Raw genomic sequence first — 17740 nt, forward strand, 5'->3', positions numbered from 1 at the left:
ACTGCATGAACTAGCTGTGGCAATTATAAATTCCTCTGAAGGGCAACAAACATTTGCCATAAATGGAGACTAAATTAATTCAGGCATTTGCAAGATACAGACTTGGTTAACCTACCAGAAAAATTCATTTTTCTCGTATATACCATAAGCTTGTCATCTTCTTTTTTTTAGAGATGCTTCAAAAACCTTCAAATATGAACTCTTCTGGCAAACACCATCTGTCATTCTCTCCGGTGAGGGTCCACATGTCCTTTTTCCAATTTTTCTTTAATGTCAGTCATCCCTCAAATGTCATCCATCATATGACCAAAAAGAGGGTTTGGGACCTCCAAGAGGAGACAAGAATATGTCAACACACCCACTTCTAAGACTTTTACAGCTCAATCCTTTGACAGCCTTATGTACACCCCAAATGAGGGGAAAGAATATTAGAGCTTAAACTTCAGTCACATGTGCACTCTGCTGCTTACGTGAGGAGAAGGAAGGACAAAGGTGCTTAAAGGAGCACCTGAAAAGTAGCTCATAACACAAATGTGAGTGCCACTACAGTAGCTTTTAGATAGTTGTCACAATACAAGGGTAGAAGGTTTCGTAAAAAGTGAAAGTTGAAAGACAGAAGTCCTAACTAAATAATTGTCGTCCCGATGTAGAGAGAATTCATTCTCTGTTATTATTAGAAGGGGGTCTGTCAATTTCAGCTACAGAAATGCTGTTCTACTCAAGTGCCTTCAGTGTCCAACTATTTTGGAAGGACTTTAGGATGGCCAACACCATACAAAGATGAAAAAACCTTATTAACACACTATGGACAAAGGATCCTATGGGTTGTGAGTAGGTGCTTAGAAAAGAATTATATTGAGCTGATAAGAGTGGATGTATTAACTGTTCCGTGGAGAAATCGTGTCTGGTTGTAATCTATCCTGCTGTAAACTGTGGCCACCAACCTTCAGTGTGTGAACTCAGCTCTAGGCAGAAGCCTGTGTGATACTGTGACCCATGACGACCTGCTCTTAGGCAGGCATCAAATGAACATTTCTGTTTTCCCCTCCTCCCAGGGGATAGGCCTGTATTGAAAGAGCCAAGTAAGATGGCAAATCAAATGAAGATGTATGTACCTAGATCAAGAGAAGGAATCCATTGCTGTGCATTTAACATGACTGATAATGGAAGGGAACAGATATCCAGAGGAAAAAAATCACAGTTGTGGGAAACTTGTAATAATTTTTCTTTGTGCTTCAATTTGAATGGAAAAGCAGACTGGCCCTGCTTTAGAGTGCAAAAACTCTGGCAGAGAGCTGTGGTCTTGTAAAATGTCCTTTGAATGTATCCTTAAATAGCACATCTAACAAATAGCACATTCTAACTAATAACTGGTAACAGACTGGAAATATTCACAAATACCTTGGCCTCATAACAGTTATGATAAAATATCACCATCTTCATTATTTCAAAAATCACTGAAAAGCAGCAACAAAAACCAACCAACAAGCCAAAACAAATTTAAAATCCCACCTTACTCATATGATATTTACCAAAGTCTGTAGCAAAAGACAGCAATAATCCTGAATCTTACTACTTGTTCTGCTGTTTCTAAGCTTATGAATGGCTTGGAGATATCCAAATAAGAGTGCAGAGAGAAGTCTCACTTTCTCATGGGATTAGCAGCAATATTGTCACATAATCCCAAAGTGCTACTACATTCTTCACAACTTTTATCTATGCTTCTGAATGTGAACTGCAACAATCAAATGCTGAGACCCTGAACAGAACTGGACAAAAAGAAAGGTAATGAGAAATTAATTAGGCCCACAGTTTTGTCAAAGACTAGCAAAAAGACTGCCCGTATGCTTACTGCTAAAGGCTAAGGTTCATGTCTGGAAACTAAAGCAAGGCTGTGGAACTGGTGAGTATACGGGTTGATTGCAAATATTATTGTGATGAATAGGTACAAACATTTAAATTGTCAAACTGCTGAATATTATGTTAAACAGAAAGTCATCAATCTTTCCACCTGTTAGGGCATCAAGCAAGAAATACTTGTATGTTGTAGGTATGCACAGGTAATTTGTTAAATAACACAGCTCCTTATCTGAGTGATGGATACAAACTGCTCTGCCAAAGCTTCTAATTAGCTCATGTTTGCAACAGGCATGCATAAAATATCTAGCACCTACTTTAAACTTTAAAAACATTTACTACAGATGCAAAGCTCATCCATTTCTTAAATCATCCAGAAAACATATCTTACCAGTACTTTGATATGCAACAGTCAGAAAAAATAGGCTCTCATGCTAATCAAAATTTCCTTAATTTTCATATTTGGGTGATCATCCCAATTACATATTAAAAACATAATCCTTTCAGTGAAGAGAAGTTTTCCTAATATTGAACCTAAACCTGGTGCAACTTGAGGCTGCTTCCTCTTGTACTATATCACTTGCTACTTGGAAGAGATGGACTTCCACCTTACTATAGCTTCCTTCCAGGTGGTTGTGAGGATCAATAAGGTCTCCATGAGCCTCCATTTTCCCCAAACACCCTCAGCTCCCTCAGCTGCTCCTCGTAGGACTTGTGCTCCAGACCTTTCACCAACTCCATTCCCCTTCCCTGGACACACTCCAGCACCTCAACATCTTTCTTGCAACAAGGGGGCCAAAACTGAACACAGGATTTGAGGTGTGGCCTTATTGGTGCTGACTACAGGGGACTATCACTGCCCTGATCCTGCTGGCCACACTATTTTTGATCCAGGCCAGGATCATTGGCCTTCTTGCCCACCTGGGCACACACTGGCTCATGTTCAGCTGCTGTCAGCCAGCACCCCCAGGGCCTTTTCTGCCAGGAAGCCTTGCAGCCACTCTGCCCCAGCCTGTGGCACTGCCTGGGGTTGTTGTGACCGAAGTGCAGGAGGTTTCTTGTTGAATCTCAAATAGTCAGCCTCAACCCACCAATGGAGCCTGTGCAGTTCCCTCTGCAGAGCCTTCCTAACCCCCAAGCAGATAAACAATCATCTGCAAACTGCCTGAGGGTTTACTCAATCCCCTCATCACTGGTGAAGGAACAGAAATGCTCCTAATACTGAGGTCTGGGGAACACCAGTGATGTGTGCTGTTATGGTGGGTCACTTACTGGAAGTAAATCCATTCACCATCACTGTCTTGGCCTGGCCACCCAGACATTTCTTAATCTAGTGAACAGTACAAGTATTTTGGCAAAATTTCCTTTCACTGAATATTATGCTTTCCCCTTTCTAAATGTGAAATGACAGACTGGCACTTACTTATTTCACCACCAGGAAGAAAGTTTACAGTTGCTACAAACTTAGTTATACTTTATAATACAGCACTAGCAATTACAATTTTTGCATTACTTCCTAAGAATGTCAAGAGATTTCTTGATCAAACAGGATTTTTTTTTTTGTTTTGTGGATATTTTTTTAATCCTATGCAATCACTGTTTAAACTAAACCTGTAATGTAACTATGACCTTGGGAGTATGATTTTGTTCTAGTGAATACTCCTGCATATATTCAAACACCTGTGCTACTTAGGTAAATAATCTCATTGCACAATTTTGCACAGGCATTGCACACCAAGTAAATATAAGCTTTCCACTGATTTTGATGGAGAGTGGTCCAGTGGCGCTGGCTAAAGTTCTGTTTTACTTGAAGTAATTATCCTTACCTTAGTACATGATTTCTGCACAAGAGACATGAGAACTCATTCTAAGCCTATTCTGTGTCCTATACAATTTTATTTCATGTCTCTTCAAAGATGACATTTTACCTTCAGTAATAGATTTCTAAAGTAAAAAAATATTAAAATATTAGATGCATGATCTTTGGAAAAGATTATTTAACACATATCCGTCAAATATACCCATTCTGCACTAGACACATGTTGTTGACCTCACAGGTATTTTGTATGCCTGTGAGAGGTTGTGACAACTTTCCTGTGTGCATCTTCAAAGCAGTCACTACTGGTTACCCTCTGCTGTTAAGGATGAGCTCACAGTATCCGACCAGCTCCCACCCTGGCATAAATGTGGGGTCACTGTGCTGCAGCTGGGCTGCCATGGAGCATTTAAAGTTCACAGATTCCTTCCTGCAGTGCATATCAAACACATCAGGTGAGCATCAGGCAGCCCTTTCTTATCACATCTTCTGATGTGCCAGACACGTACTGCCATCACATGTCCTGACGTGGATTCTCACCTGTCTGGGAGTACAACGCTTCAGAAGTCTGGTAGCTACAAGGGTCAGAAAGGCAGCAACTGAATAAAGAATAATGTAAATGTAAGTCAGTTGAAACTGCTACTAGAGCTCGTAGGTTTAACAGTTCCTCTGTGTCTATAATACATCACTTCTGGCTCTGTGTTTCTGTTATGCCATAAGAGAAACTTTATGGAAAATGTTTAGGGTGGGGGGCTTTTTAAAGTTTTTTTCATTGTTATTATTATTGTAAATATTTAAAAGAACCCCATACCCAGCCTGAAGCAATTGCTCTTTGAATCTGCCTGCAAAGTATGGTGTGCTTCTTAGCTACAAAACTAGAGGAAGACAATACTATTAAACCAAACTTAAAAGATAATAACTCGGCCTCCAAGAATCAAGCAAAATAATAGAATTTCTTTTTAAATAAGCCTGATCTCTTTCAACTTGTGTAGCCTGTCTGCTAAGCACTGATTTGCAGTAATCTGTATTCAGATCTGGATCAGGTTTAGGTTCAGTTGCTATGGCTCCCTGCTTTAAGCTCTCCTTACACATTCACCTCTCTCCCCCATAATCTTTTATGACAGATTTATTGTTAAAGGAACTAAATTTTCGGTTTCTGAAGGCTGAAGAACGAGCAGCACTTTCCTTGCCCCTTATTTAAAGTCAGGCAGGGCTGTGTGCCGAGAGGACAAGGAAGGACACACACCATGAGACCATTTGGCAGCCCTGGGCAGCACCCTACAGAGCATTCCCTAGGGGTACATACTGTCCAAACCTGGCTGTGCCTTCACTGAGGTGCAAGATGCATCACCTTTGGACCCCTGGATAAACCAAACTAATGCTTAAACATAACCACACCATGACTCCCACCTGAGGAGCATTTAACTCCCTCTGCTGTCTCCCTGCTGCTCCTAGAGACTTTTGCCATTGGCTTTAATAAGTCGGAATTTTTCACCTTGATTACATGGGTTTCTGACTATCTTGAAATAGTCAGATCTAGGAGAAGCAGTGAGGTCAGCCACCATTAAAATAAATATTAACAATACTGTTTGTCCATTGCTACCATTATGGAACACACATAATTAGTTAAAAAAAGCACTCAGAAAACTTCATCCTTTTTATAAAATGTCAAACATTATCCACCGAGATTTCATCTCTGTGGTAGAAATCTGTTGGTAGAACATCCATAAAAGAAATGGGAAGAGATTTTGCACATGTTCCTCCATCCTACTACCTCCTTCTTATAACCACAGAAATCCAAGGATAAAATAAAGTACCAGAATGCCACAATTCCAACACTGCAACAATAGAGTGATGTTGCAGACAGCGCTTATTAAGTTGTAGTACACACTCTACATATCTCTGGAAAGATTTGCGGTGGAATAGTAGTAGTAGTAGGTTTTTTTCCATTCTACTGACAATGAAAGAATAAATCATAAATTTAATCTACTTTCCCCTGGTAAATTTAACCTACTCCTTTAGCCTTTTGACTCTAGTGTTCTTACACATATAGATATGTATACATCTACCAGAGATGCATCCTCTTTGTGAGGGTAAGGCTGTTGGACCTTTCCTCTCCTTACTGCTAAGAAAGAAATAAAATGTCAGAAAAAGGAATTAAAGTGACTATGAATGTGCACATTTATCCTATCTATGGTCCCTAATAAAACTTTCTCCACACATACAATTTCTTCCACCACCAGATGAGCACTTCATATATTTTTCTCATACTGTCTACAAAAGATCTCTCACAACTTTGAATCTTATCAACCTGATGTATTGTAATAACAGTCACTCAATAAGAATAATTTATTTTAACTATATATATTGAAAATATTTAAAAACAATACTTATATGTAAAGAACAAAGAAGAGCAAATTGTCCTATCCAGATCATCTCTGCAATGAACTATGAGATTTCTCTATGCTTTAAGTCCTCTTTGAACTGCTTTATTTGTAAATTTTGGCAATTACTTCAATATAGCACCTACTGGTACTTTAGAGTAAAGAGAATTTGTTCTGTACAAATATAAACATAAACTGAGATGTAGTCTGATTTTTTGCAGTTCAGTGTATTACAGTGGTGTATGCATGACATATGCAAAAATATAGTTTGATTTAATGGATAATCCACACACAAATCACAGGGACCCATGGGTAGTAAGCACCACGAAGTTACCCAGAATTATATGCGGTAAATAAGAAAATTAAGTTGTACTCATTATTTTTATATGGATATTAATATATCTTGAATTCTTAATAAAATCCCACATACTTCCAAAAATCAGCATTTCCTTCTTTGCATTACCCAGTGTACAGTGTTTGACACCTCAGTTTTTTGATGTTGTTTCCTTATCCTCAAGGCAGCAATAATATCTTCTGTTTTCCTTAACTTTCATGTTAATAATAGAGAACTTGTATCACTAAGAGTTTAAAGATGGGCCTCTGAAAGGGATTGTGATGTTTCTTGTGCTGACTATATTTTAGCCAATAGCCCTTTTCTGACACAGCTGCTTAGATCAGCAGCACTGAGATTGGTACAGCAATGGACAAGATTATATGCTGGAGCCTTCCTTTGCATCTCAAATGCAAAGAATTCAGATATGTATTTGACACCAGCTTTTTCAGCTGTATCACCCATTTCTGATTTTAGTGTTCCTGAAGCTGACAGGATGCCCCAACTCCTCACTATGCAGCACTGCCATTTCTAGTGTAAGACATAAGAAAAAACGATAGGAAATGTGAATTAAAAGTGTATTCATCAGCTTTCATATTGGTAATCAAAATAAACTAAATGGAATTACGGCTGCCTCAAATAAATAGTCCACTGAGTGGAACAATTCAATTTAAATAATCTACTCTGAAGAGTATTTAGAATTCCTTTCAGAATTCTTTTCTTGCTTTTCATAATCATCAGTGCCCTTTTAATAGTCATTTGTGGTTTAGTGATGACTTTTAGGTTCTCTTTTATTAAAGAAATGACATTGTGAAAGTCCTAAGTGGTCCTCTTTGAGTTCTTAATTAACACCGAGAGTTAAAATGTCCAGAAAAATCAGGTACCTTTGCTTAAAAAACAAGTGGGCTGGTGAGAGAGGAGGAGATTTTATTTATTTATTTTAATTAGTGCCCTCATTTTCTTCCTATGTTTCTTTACATCTTTGTCCCAAAGGACTCAGATGTGCTACTTCTGGCTGTTGCACCAGTTTCTACAGGAACATCATTCTGGACTAAAATATTGCATAAAAGTGCACACCTGAGGCCTGCAATTAAAACAGTTACTCTCTCACTGATGATTTGTCTGCTCTATTAGAATCCAGCTCAAACGTTTAGAATACTATTCCATGAGCAAAGCTACCAGGAGTTAGGACTGCAATGAATCTCTTTTCTCTATATAAAATTATGATCCTGAACAGAAAAGGACTTCAACTTTTTATTATTTTCTTCAATTCTTGTCCAAAATTATAATTTCAAAGGTCAAATTTCAAACTAATTTCATTATAAAAATTCGCAACACTTTCAATACTAATGGTTAATTACATAATAATAAAAATTAACTGAACCTAAAACTAAGATCTAAAAACCAGTGTTTCAAAACAAAACTAAAAGTTTATGGTCCAGAGTGAGCTATTTAGGACAGCTGCATATTCCAATATTGTTCTGCTTGCTAGTTTTGGAACTAGAACTACATTACTCCATCCACAGAATGGACATGACAAGAAAGAAAGTGCTGTAATTCTTGGGTTAACACTACAAGGTAGGTCTGGTTTATTGTAATGATTAATTAGTGTGACCTGTGCCATACATATCCCAACACAAGCAATAATATCAGGTTGCGCAATCTCTTAAAATCTCCTTGAACCTGAAGCCTCTGCATTTCCCCTCCCACCCCAACAAAGATGCTCAAACAGTATTTATCAGTCCTTTAGTCTAGGAACAGACTGAAGTGAAGAAAAAAGTACTACTCCTCTGCTTTTTAACAACCATTGATGAACTACTTAGTATTTTAGACAATATTTCCTTCCTTAAATTATAATTATTAGTCTTCAAACAGGAAAACTATAAAGAAGGAAGAATATGAATAATGTAAATCCTCACTTCAAGGTATAACATTTCAACATTTTTCTGAGCTGCTAAAACATATCAAAGATAGACAATCCACCTGGAGCCTGCTCAACTTTGAATTATAGAACAAGGTCTGTAAACTCAAAAAATCCACATGCTAATACTGTTATTTTTATATTTTGAGGATTTTTCATGAAAGTATTTCAATTATTATGTTCTACATATAAAATCAGTAATTATTAAAAAAGATAGCATGATATTTCATTTGACTATAATTTGCTTAAAATTTTAATACATTTAGTTAAGATAAAAAAGAGGAGAGGTTTTCACAAAAATCATTATGTGAATTTTTTTTTTTCTGAGGAGCAGGTTTTCTCTTTCTCTTAAAATAAAATATTAATCATAAAATAACATTTTGTGCTGCCATTTAGTACATGACAGTTGCATATTTTCTCTATAGTGCTTTCAAATGAGCTGTTCAAGAAACAAATAACTTTTTTTTGGAAGTCAAACACTGATTTAAGATATTACTGCCCTTCAACTGAGCCACAGAAGTCTCTTGACAAATCTGACTTTCAAATGAACTAAACTAGAAGTATTTAAATTATTTCAGATTTGCATAGGACAACTTCCAGAAAAGTAGACGTAGCTCAGAAGAACACATCTTCATTCATTAAAGACAATACATAATAATTAATTTTCCCAATTTTTCACCACAATGACCCTGTTACCTTACTTTTCAAAGAACAGTTCAAAAATATGTTTTTCATATTTCTTAATTTTTTTCCTGTTCTACTGATGGCATAGAGCAGACACAAAGAAACAGCTGTGTGCTATAATTTTATGTATGAGATAATATTTTGTGAACCCAAAGTAAAATAATACATATAGAATCACAAAGTATACATCATCAAAAACTGGAAGACTCAGATTTTTTCCTTAATTCTATAGGAGAGAAAAGATAAAACAAGACTTTTACAGAATTATTATAATTGTCTCACATTTTCTGGCTATTTTTGGCAGTGTGTGTGCTCTTTCCAATTTCAGTAGGTCACTCTTGTCCAACAGAAACCCTCATACTGCAGAAGACTGAGTTCCAATTCAAAAATACTTGATCAAAACTGCCTAGTGTAGTTCGACCTTGTTACATCACCTTGTTCTTTTCACCTTTCCGCATCTGATTATTTTATTTGCTATTAGTTTTGCAGAATAAATACCTGAACTTAAGTGAGCCTGCACATCAGCACTTTCTTTTTTTCCCTTTTTCCTTTTCCCAGAATTTCCAGAACATCACAATGTTACTTTTGACCTACAACAAGAGTAAAGGAGGTTACTCTTGAATAATGGTGTATGCATTGGTGCTTAGAATAGCGTGTCTCTTGCTGTCCTATAAAATTTTATTACTCATGGTGAATGACATATTTGAATGGCTACTGTGGGATGAATACCTTATGTTCCATCCATGTTCTGAAACTCTTTCATTTAATTGGGGGTGGTGTCGTAGTACGCCATTTAATCTCATGGAGCATTTCCAAATGGAAACCCTTAAAGAAAGGTGAAGGATCACAGCACAGGACAAATGTGTTATCTGGTAAGCCTGAGAATCAATTAAAACTTTCTGGAGAGGGGAGAGGAAAGCAGTGACCATCACCTATGAAATATATGCTCAAGAAAAAGTTGGACTAATCTTATGGAATTTATGGTAGTTATGGAAGTAACCTCTTTAATACAAAAATGTGATTACATATATAAGCTACCAGTAAAAACACCATTGTGAAAATGCATCAAATTTGGTCTGTCTTCCAAGCTGCTGCCTGAAAATGTATTTTCAACATAATGTAATTTGAAATGAGTATTCTGATTTCATATTTCTTTTTTGGAATATTTGGGTTGGGTTGATGTTGGCCAGCTGCCAGACACCTCTATCCAGTCACTCTCTTACTCCCAATCCTCAGCAGGGCTGGGAAGAAAATAAAATGACAAAAGCTTATGAGTCAGGTTAAAGACAGGGAAATTACATACCAGCTACCTCTAGGGAAAATCAGACTAGTCTTTGGGAAAATTACTTTAATTTATTACTAAGAAAAGATATATTTAGGTAGTGAGGAATAAAGACAAAATTAAAATGGTGTGTTTCCCCCAGGCTCATTTCACTCCTTCACTCCCAAGCCCCACCTGCCCTGACTCTGCCCTGAGGGATGCAGGAGATGTGGGTGGTGTGGTCAGCGTCTGTATCATCTCCTCTTGGCTGCTCCTGATCCATCATAGGCTCCTCTGCCAAGGCTGCAGTTCCCTAAGGAGAGACTCACCTACTCTGCTGGGGGCTCTCCAGGAGAAGACATCTCCTCCTGTCACTCCTCCTGCTCTCTCCTCGGAGTTGGCAGGAACATTTCTCCCCCTTTTTCCTTCACCCCTTCCTGCTCAGGGATGAGGGTCTCAGCTGTGCCTGTCATTGCCTCTCCTAATGGACAACTTTGCAGCACCCACCAGCACCTATTTTGAACAGAATTGTTTTAAAAATTTGGGTCAGGTGTATGAACATGAGCACATCAACGTATACATTGGTTGAGAATACATTATTGGTTCAAAGTTTCAGAAAATGCAGACCATACAATTAGTGATTGTAGAGAAATTAGAGTAGTTTTCAAGATCCTAAAGGTTCAAAACGCTCATCAGGTTTTAGTCCAGAAAACTCATATGCAAAAAGCCACTTCAGCAACACCAGTTGGTCAAGCCCCTGGGATTTCTCTCTAAAGGGGTTAACTTCATTAAAACATCAAGAGGTTTTAAGGATACTAGTTTGGAGGATACCTTCCTTCCCAGACACTGGCATGGAGCTGATGGTCAGAAACTTTGTGTGTCAAAGGGAAGCTGTTTAATGCCTGTCTTTGTATTCAGCACCCAGTACCATTGGGCAGGGGACACAGCCTTTTGTTTGTCACTGTCATATTTTCTGGAAAAATCCCCTTGCCCTGGATTCTCTCCTGGAAAGCTGAGACACCTCAGAGAAAAAAGAAAACAATATTATCTCATTTGCTTCTCCTGTGTTTTGCTGCTTTGGAATGTGGTTGGCGATTGTTTATCCAACATGGGAATGTCTTGACTAAATGACCAATCACAGCCAGCTGTGTCAGGACTCTAGAAAGTGTCACAGGTTTTTCATTGGTATATTGTTAAGCCTTCTGTAAGTATCTTTTCTCTATTCTTTAATATAGTTTTAGTATAGCATTCTTTAATATAATATAATATCATAAAATAATAAATTAGCCTTCTAAGAACATGGAGTCAAATTCATAATTTCCTTCCTGCCATGGGGGACCCCAAAAATATCACACATGTTTATTTAGACTTCCTCAGCCACCACACAAAAAGTTTTGATTCTTCATGAAAGTTATATTATTTTAAACCTGGAATAATGGAAAAGTTCTACAGCCGTTGGAACTTCTCATATCTTTTTATTGGATAGTTGCCTGACCTATAATAAAATCAATTATCTGCAGGAATAGCTTTTTACTTAGTGATGCTGGATACCAGCATGAGTAAGACAGACAGATGCTGTACAAAATGCAGTGTGCTCCATGATAACATCAGCAAGCCAAGTGCACCTCTGAAACTGTAGTGCAATTATTTAATAGAAGTATTAAAATATACATGAAGGAGACGAAGGCACACTAAGCATGTTAAAATATCTACAGTTTGCTTTGTCTGGAGGGAGCATGTATGGAGGGAGCTTAAATCTGCCTTCACATTGCAGGTGGAAGAACAGAACCTGCCTGCACCACTCTATCCAACACCGACCTAAGCAGAGACATTAAAGGTCATAGAAATCCTGTTTGTCTTAAGGTTTGAATTTGGTCTGTATAGCCTGAAGACACAATGAAGGTAAGGCTGCTTGCACACTATTTTCAGTTATTTTTCAGGACAACAGATTTAATGACATAAGAATGAATTAACTGACAGCCTCTCCTCCCTGTATTCTCTGTTAATAGAAGATAATTCAAGCTGCACTCGAAAAATAGGACAGACCAGATTTATTGTTCCCAGTGGGACCTTAATTCTGCTGCCCTGTATATCCATTTTGTACACTGAATGAAGCTGAAGTTCCAGGCATAAAGTAGGAAATAAACTGCCAAGGACTCTTAAAATTAAGACATCCTCCCTGATAACAAGGTGATTGCTATGGGCCTACACAAATCACCATAAGAATACCACCACATGATTATCATACACACCCTCAAGTTTTATTTGAAAAAAACCCACTGGCTCAATGTGAAATAAGTATGTGAAATCTGGTATGTGAAATAGGTTGTACAGGTATAACCAAACATGCATTTCTATTGCATGTGTGCTGTATTAGTTATTTTGAAACTACTTACACACGTCTTCTCTGGTACAGAACAGACATATGAAGGCTTCCCATGTAGCCAGTGCAGGAGAAGGAAGAAGATACTTAACTCAGTCTGGTTGAAGCATCTGTCAGCCTCACTTCTACATGGCAGATCCTCTTTGGGATTGGGTTTCTGCACAGCCTAGGATATGTAGACTTATATCATCATTTCCTTACTACTCCACTCTCCTCTCCACAGCTGTTTCTTCTGCTATTTATTTCTAACAGATTTCTCAGCAGAACCCACCTTGCTGACTGTGCAACCCTATGCCAATGTCTTTGGAATGTAGTGGCTGCTACTTGGGTCACTAACACTTTCTGATCTCCCATTCCAAGTCTGTTACCAGGAGGAAAAGCTGGAAAGAGATTAAGTCTGCATGTTTGTGCCTTTACAGCACATATATGGCCCTTGGACAGAGGCAGTCCAGAGCTTTTGGGCACACGAATAATTCTGTGACAATTACCTTTTACACTGTTTTCCCAGTGCATACCAGAATCATCCAATGAGTAAGAGCTGGGCAGATATTATGAAGATCGTGCTTAAATGACTGGTACTTTGGAATAGGCTTCAGCCGCTGATCTGTGTCTACTTTCATCAAAACCAAGTGTGGCTGAGCTCAACTTCAATTTTACAGATCATCAAAACATCCGAATGCGTCTAAGATGCATCAGTACAGATCTGAATGGCAGGTCAAAGCCAAAACATAAAAAGTTGTACCTCACTCAAAAAAGGAAAATGTGATTTCCAATGTTTCTTAAACTCATAACAAAACCCCAAGAATTTACAATTACAATGAGAAAAGGATTTTTAGAACCACTCCTGAGTTGAAACAAAACACCTTTATATATTTACAAGGACGATTTTAAAGGTTGATTGCTGATCTGGTGAAGCCTGCTTCAGCAGATCAGCGAACTACAAACTTAGGCATCAAGGTTTTCTCACTTTGAATTATAAGCACTATAATTGTATATTCTGAACCCATAACAGCAAATCTTGATGGAACTAAGTCATTAACCTGAATGATATGGCTGATTTTTCTAAACATCTATTAAAAAACATTATGAGTACTTGTTTATCTGCACTTCTATAAGCTCTCAGCATTGAGTCTATTTATTTTTCTGCATCTAATTACTTTGCATAATGACATGTTTAAACTACTGGCAATCTTCTCTTTGAGAGTAGAATTATGTGTACAGTATCCATATAGAAATGATCCAAACTGAAGAGGTTAATGCACATGCTATTATAAATTAAAAAAAAAATTAAAATATAAAAAAGTTTTATATAACATTTAAAAAATTCAACATCTTTCAAAGACTAATAATCACATCTTTTATGGGCTGGCATTTCATAATGGATATTCACTTAAAATAGTAATAAGTTCCTGTCTGTCCTGTGGAATTTTGCTGTTCATCCCAACAGCATCAGAGATGCCTCCCAAATTCTACAGCTGAGTTTATGTTGTCCTCTTTGTTCTAGAAACCGCTCTGGAAGTGTTGTAAAGACAAGACTGAAGTGACGTATCTAGTGTCTTCAGATCACATCCAGACCCTCTGTATGGAAAGGGCAATCTTTTTTGTTTTGTGCTGTTTTCTTATTGTAAAGATATTATCAAGTTCTAAAAATAAATATGTCTCAGTGAAGTGAAGAGAAAGAAGTTGATTAGATTCTTATGAAGATCAAACTAAAAATGGGTGAAGGTTGAGATTACTTAAATTTTTCTCAGCCTATTCTCATGTCCATAATTTCATTTAATATCTGAAGCACTTTACCTTGCTGTTTAACGATATTTTTCCTTATATTCTTGTTCTGCAACAAAAGGCAATAGCCATTGCCATTTCCTTTATATTCTGTTTTTTTCAAGGACTTTCCTAAAAACTCACATTAGATAAGTTTGCTTATAATCATATTTTTTCTACATTCTTTCCTCCTGCTCAACAAAATTATGTGCACTTTAAAAGGTGAGGAAAAGTCTTTCCCTTCAAAATCCACAATGTAATTCTTTGAAATTAAGTTCAGTCGCATACCAGAAGGTCATTCCAGGTCTTTGAAGTCAAGAGCCATTCAGGTTTTTGGCAAATACAACAATAATTTATCATCTCTTGGATGAGCCTGGCATCTTTCTACCCCCAAAGCAGATGAATTCATGGCTCTCTCATTCAGACGGCTCTCTGGCCAGTCCAGCAGGTGGCTGACATAAACTGGCATTACAAAGCAAAGAATGGGTAAATCAAATCTGGGAAGTTGGAAATAGAAGTCTGTTGTGTAACTCAGAATTTGGTCCATCGCACAGATAGGAACAGAGGAAGGAAAAGCAGAAGCTTTATTCAGGCACACAAATACTTTCCTTGAGACACTTCCATTTTTCTGCCCAATATGACATCCATGGCTACAGTTAGTATAGATGACCAGATTCTGGATTTTGCTCAATACACCCCACAAGTCACCCACACCATTATACATTTGTTATTCTCACTCTGTCATGCAACTTAAGAGTGTCTGCAGACAAAAGTTGGGAAAACCAGGCTGGTTCCTGTTAACTGTCTTGGTCTTTTGGCTTATCGGTGGTTGTTTTCTCAATTGCTTTGCAATGCAGGCCTGACCAAGCCATTCTGGTAGCACCTACTTTATTATTAAAAGAGAAAAAAATGGTACCTAAAAGTAATAGCTGCAGTTCTAAAATATACCATCAGGTATTACAACATACTTTTACATTCCTCTCTATTTACTTGCCAGGTAAGGAAAAATGATAATTGATGATTTAATTATACCATAAGGCAGTTTATTTGAAACAACATAATAATTTTTTTTGAGGTACAAAGTACTCATATTTAATAGTTGTTAGACTAATACTGAAATTAATCAGTGAAACCTGTATTCCTTTTAGGTTCATGAATTTATTTCAGCTGTTTGTTGATTGTAATGGGTTTGTCACATAAATTTAGAAGCACTTGCAGCTAAAATACTAGTGACAGTGAAGATATTAATGAAAAAAATATAAAAATTCATTTATTTTAAATAATTAATGTGAAATTTTATAGAAATTCCATACAGAAAGGCTAGTGCCTTTTACATTCTAGATTTGATGTAACTATGGAAAGAATATGCAGAATTGTGACTAATATTTTTCTATAGATCTATGACCTATATACCTGGGAAAAAGTTTATTTCAAAGTATTTTTTTATAAATACATAATTGTGTAGTGTGAAATAATGTGTTCCAAAAATGAAGTTTCATATTTGGCTATTTATTGATACTTATGTATATAAGGATAAAATTAAAAATCATCAGTATAATTCAAAAATTCATATTTGTGATTATTTTTGTTTTGTTTAAAAAACAAATTCAATTTTTTTTCTTTACTGCATCAGTATTTACCATTTCATTTTACAGTAATAAAACTTCAGTTATTCAGTTCTGTGTATGTATTCCCAGATTTTTTTGGCTATTTAACATGAATTGAGTTTGAATGGAATCTATTCAGTATATATTAATTTTGTTCATCTAAGGAAATGGCAAATGTATATATGAATGCAATGAATCCTTGCTGAGAAATTTGATCTCCATTGTATATACTTAAGTGATTTTGGCTGAATTTGGTTTCTCCATCCCAGGAATATTGTTTATGTCAAATGTGATGGGTTTCCCTGCTTGAGCAGGAAGGCTGGACCAGGTGACCTACTGTTCCAATCTTGTTCTTTGATTTTGTCATTCTGTTTGTTTTACTATATATGTTGCTTATTTGCTGTAGTTGTTGTGTAACTCTACATGAATCAGAACTTAGTCCATCTCAATGTTTAAATAATATTTAGCCTGCTTAAAAGAGGAACTAGGGGCTGATCATGAGAAAGCTAAAAGAATTATCTAGCTGTGATAAGATAAAATGAGACACTTGTTTTGACACTTGTCATTCATTCATTTTTACATTTGATATCATTCATTAATCATTTTTAACATTTCTCCAAACAATATAAAAATGAATTGGTCTCATGTTCTGTGGAAAATGAAAGGAAGTGCCAATCCATTTTTAACACTTCAAAAGACACTCAAGTATGGTGTTAAATTTCTCCAAACCCTGCTGAAAATCCACCATCTCTTCTCTGTTGCACATTTAGACCATCTCAATTATAGACATAACATTGTATAATTGGATATAAAAAATGAGGTCATAGATCTCATTTAATTGTTTCAAATGCTTACTTTGACAAATATGTTCAGAGGACATACGGTCATTTAAGTTCTGCCAAGGTCATTTGAACACATAGTGTTCAACTTGCATGAAGTCAGATAGAGATACACAAAAAAATTGCTGTGTGACCTACTTGACAACATTCAAGTGACTTAAAAAATTAGATTGATATTTATGCACAAACAAATGTATATTGCTGTGTCTCAGCACTTGAAAACAGATAAATGTACCCACACATCTGTGGCATCTTTCTTTCATTCTGTCTATATCCCTGGTCTTCAGCGCTATCATTGTAATTGGAAGGCATTAATGTACATATAAGAACTTAAATATGTATTATTTATACAGTGTGAAATGATGTGCTGCCAGATGTCATGTTAGGGACATGGTTTAGTGGTGGATGTGGCAGTGTTAGATTAATGGTTGTCTTGATGAATTTACAGGTCTTTTCCAAGGCAAATGACTCCATGACTCTGTGGTAAAACCTCTAAAAACCCAACCTTGACAGCATCAGTGTAACAGTTAACAAACCTGAGAACTGGTCTTCAGAAATAGCATGTCTCAAAACAATTCCAAAATCACACTTAAAAAAAATTTAGGCCTTGTTCATGATATGATATAGTTTATCAATATCTGAGTGACCTCAAATTCTGGACAGTTGTGTTTAAGTATCACCCGGTTTATTTAGAGCTGTAAAGCACTGTCTCTGACAAGAGCTAATAATGATCTTCATTCTCCATCTTCGCTAATGTTTTTGTACAATGAACTGATTTAGAATTATCTTCCATAGAAGCTCTATGTATTTAAAACTAATAGAAACTCAAAAGTGATGTAACTCTCTGTCAATTACTAAGCACTAGTAAAAGGCAGGTGGGCACTGCGTGAACA

This window comes from Melozone crissalis, unplaced genomic scaffold, assembly GCF_028551555.1.
Source record: "Melozone crissalis strain CALT ecotype California unplaced genomic scaffold, PUWL_Pcris_2 ptg000016l_1, whole genome shotgun sequence".
Classification (NCBI taxonomy): domain Eukaryota; kingdom Metazoa; phylum Chordata; class Aves; order Passeriformes; family Passerellidae; genus Melozone; species Melozone crissalis.